Source organism: Onychomys torridus, chromosome 18 (assembly GCF_903995425.1).
Source record: "Onychomys torridus chromosome 18, mOncTor1.1, whole genome shotgun sequence".
NCBI lineage: Eukaryota > Metazoa > Chordata > Mammalia > Rodentia > Cricetidae > Onychomys > Onychomys torridus.
This window is the reverse complement of record NC_050460.1, coordinates 25393834-25397953: the sequence shown is the minus strand read 5'-3', so window position 1 is coordinate 25397953 and position 4120 is coordinate 25393834. Positions and strand designations below refer to the sequence as shown.

General features: G+C 46.8%; 1 pseudogene; it reads left to right on the top strand.

Annotated features, from left to right (window-relative positions):
• The first annotated feature begins 1773 nt into the window (after nt 1-1773).
• On the top strand, nt 1774-3240 carry LOC118569939 (annotated as a pseudogene).
• Nucleotides 3241-4120: the final 880 nt, after the last annotated feature.

The following is a 4120-nucleotide window of genomic DNA, read 5'->3' as shown; positions in this document are numbered from 1 at the left end:
ATGTATTGATGAGTGAGAGGAGAAGTTGCCGAGCAATTGTAAAAATAAGAACACCAAGTTGCTGGTCCTATTGGTTACTAACTGATGAATGTGGAGATGGAATTTGGGTGCTGGTCAGAATCTGGGAATGATGGCCTAAGTGTGAGAATTTCATGTGGAATCTCACATGAAAGTACACTTAACAAATTGCTTTTCTTGCACTAGTATTGTGTGCTGCTTTATTATAGTAGTTAACTGGCCACTGAAAACTAGTGAGTAAAGAAATAAATAAAACAAATCTTTTAAATGTTGTGAAATATTTAACTTCAGGGCTACTTTTGCAGTAGAATTAGCTCATTTCCATAAACATCCTCTGCGGTGTTCAGGACTGTGCTTGCCTTGTGCCCAGGTACTGCCCCAGAAGAACTCTTCTTGTCTATTTTGTCCACAGAAATGACTACCATGAAGTTCCCTTTGCCTATCCAGAGCCATCACGTGAGGCTGAGTCGAGACAAGAGCCTTGTTCCTTTGGAATTCATCATAGTGGCTCCTTCGTTTCTTCCAGGCCTTTCTCTAGGAAACTCTCAAATCCCTGCTAGGCTATTCGAATCCCAGCTTGTAGACTCCTCTGCCATCTCATGCAGTTCTGTTTTCAGCTTCAATCACTTTTAGTGTCTGTATTCCGCTCATGTTGTATATTATTTTCTTCTCACATCACTTCTCCAACAGTATAGGATATTGGATTACAAGCCAGCTTCCCTACTTTTGTGTACAAGTCACCAGAATGATCTTTGCTAAAGTATTTAACACTTATGTTATAATATTGGTAAAATGAAGACATAGTAGTAGTGTTGTTCTCAGAATTATGATGGTTACACAAGTGAATATAATAATTGACCTGGTTGGTTAATTCGTAGAAACTGTATTACCACTAAGTTGGCCTAATACAGCCCTTGTATGATGCTGAAAAACAATTTTAAATAGTAAAATACCATTCCCATCTACCTACTGTATGAGTGTTGAAGACATCAAGTGCCCGTGAGAAAGTTTAGCACTTCTGGAAGAGGTATAGTTGGCATAGACTTCATGTACAGTACAAAACCCACTCTGATAGGGCTCAGTACTTGGGAACAGACAAGCATCATTCTGAGTGATCACAGTAATAGCATGGATATCCGTTGAGGACCCTCTTGAACAGCATAGGAACATCCAGATTGCATGCCCCACACAGGCCGTGAGGAGCCTGAGTCATGCTTACCTCTTCTGCCCCCACCATTCATGTCTTCATCATATTGAAGCAGGTGCTAAGAACAAAGGTACAATTCTGTTAGGAATCTACAAGTTCTGCCACCAATATTGCCACCACTCTCTTAGCCCTCGTGTATCCTAGGCTATTCCTGTAGAACCTATCAGAGGGAGAAGGAGAGAGAAGGCCCAGGCAATTGCGTTGTGGCTTTATTCTGGTTCTTTATTGCACCCTTCAGGATGGCTTGGCTTTAGACTGAGAAAGTTGTTTGGAAGCCAGACTAGCACACTCTGGTCTGCGGGGCATCTGCCTGCTTCTTTACTGGGCAGTTGGAGATGGATAACTAACTAGGCCCTCAAGATAAAAACTGTGGTTCCAAAGTGCAGCCAGCATTCTTTCATCTGACAATATACAAAAGACCAACAGCCAGCAAACCTCTTGTCCCTTGTTGATACTATAAAAGATGTTTTAGGGCCTAGAAGCAGCTGCTCAGTCGCTCGCTCTCGAACCTCCGCCTTCAGCGTCCTGCCATCTCTCTAGACTTCACCATGTCCATCAGGGTGACCCAGAAATCCTACAAGGTGTCCACCTCCGGCCCCCAGGCCTTCAGCAGCCGCTCGTACACGAGTGCACCCAGTGCGCGCATCAGCTCTTCCAGCTTTTCCCGGGTAGGCAGCGGCAGCAGCTTCCGGGGAAGCCTAGGCGCCAGTATGGGAGGCTTCCGTGGCGGGGCTGGTGTAGGGAGTATCACAGCAGTCACGGTGAACCAAAGCCTGCTGAGCCCCTTGAAGCTGGAGGTGGACCCCAACATCTAGGCCGTGCGCACCCAGGAAAAGGAGCAGATCAAATCCCTGAACAACAAGTTTGCCTCCTTCATTGACAAGGTGCGCTTCCTGGAGCAGCAGAACAAGATGCTGGAGACCAAGTGGAGCCTGCTGCAACAGCAGAAGACGTCAAGGAGCAACATGGACAACATGTTTGAGAGCTATATCAACATCTTGCGACGGCAGCTGGAAGCCCTGGGCCAGGAGAAGCTGAAGCTGGAGGCAGAGCTTGGCAACATGCAGGGCCTGGTGGAGGACTTCAAGAATAAGTAGGAGGATGAGTTCAACAAGTGTAGAGATGGAGAACGAATTTGTCCTCATCAAGAAAGATGTGGATGAGGCATACATGAACAAGGTGGAGTTGGAGTCTCGACTGGAAGGGCTGACTGATGAGATCAACTTCCTTTGCCAGATCCATGAAGAGGAGATCCGTGAGCTGCAGTCTCAGATCTCAGTCACGTCCGTGGTGCTGTCTATGGACAACAGCCGCTCCCTGGACATGGACAGCATCATTGCTGAAGTCCGTGCCCAGTATGAGGACATCGCCAACCGCAGCCTGGCTGAGGCTGAAAGCATGTATCAGATTAAGTACGAGGAATTGCAGGCCCAGGCTGGGAAGCATGGGGATGACTTGCACCGCACAAAGACCGAGATTTCTGAGATAAACAGCAACATCAACTGCTTGCAGGCAGACAGAGATTGAAGCTCTCAAAAGGCCAGAAAGCAACCCTGGAGGCTGCCATCACTGATGTGGAGCAGCGTGGGGAGATGGCCATTAAGGATGCCAATGCCAAGCTGGCCCAGCTGGAGGCTGCCATGCAGCAGGCCAAACAGGACATGGCCCGGCAGCTGCGCGAATACCAGGAGCTGATGAATGTCAAACTGGCGCTTGACATGGAGATTGCCACCTACCGCAAGCTGCTGGAGGGCGAGGAGAGCAGGCTGGAGTCTGGAATGCAGAACCCGAGTATCCATACAAAGACCACCAGTGACTACTCAGGAGGGCTGAGCTCAGCCTATGGGGGACTCATCAGCCCTGGCTTCAGCTATGGCATGAGCTCCATCCAGCCTAGTTTCAGCTCTCTTGGAGGCTCCAGTACCATTACTCGCACCAAGGCTGTGGTGGTGAAGAAGATCGAAATCCGTGACAGGAAGCTGGTGTCGGAGTCCTCCGATATCCTGCCCAAGTGAGCGGCCGCTGGAGCCATTGCCAGCCTGCAGCTTCTGCAGCTGATTGGGGCTCACAAGGAGACAGCTGTATGGCAGAGTGCAGGGAATAGGATGGGACCTTCCATCTGGAGTACCCCTCTGGCCCCCACCCCCCTCCCAAACCCAATTCAATAAAGCCTCAGCTGGCACCATCAAAAAAGAAAAAAAAAAAAAAAAAGATGTTTTAAGTACCTTATGCAGCCCCTGGACCCTAGCGTGGTTTAATCAGACCACATACGGGGTTGGTTAGCTTGACTCCTGAAGCCCTGTGCCTGAAAGTATTTCATATTATCCTGTCTTTCTTTTAAACAGTAATTATCTTAGTTAGGGTTACTACTGTTGCAGTTAAACACAATGACAAAAACCAGAAACAAAACAAAAACAAAATTAGTTGGATTACATGTCTGCATCATTGTTCATCATCCAAGGAAGTCAGGACAGGAACTCAAACAGGACACGAACCTGAAGGCAGGAACGGATGCAGAGGCCATGGAGGGGTGCTGCTTATTATCTTACTCTTCATGGCTTGCTCAGCTTGTTTTATTGTAGAACCCAGGATCACCAACCCAGAGATGGCACCATCTACAATGAGCTGAGCCCTTCACTTCAATCACTAATTAAGAAAATGCTCTCCAGGCGTGCCTGCAGGCGACCTTAAGGTTACTTTTTTTTCAGTTGAGGTTCCCTCCTCTTAGTTAAGTAAAGCTTGTGTCAAGTTGACATAAAACTAAGTGTTTAATTATTTAAATATTTTAATTTTTTTATTAGCACAGTATTTAAATATTTTCAAAGACCTTTTCTGTCAAAATAAATAAATGATAAACAAACCAAAAAAATACCACTTTCTCAGGATGGAGAGATG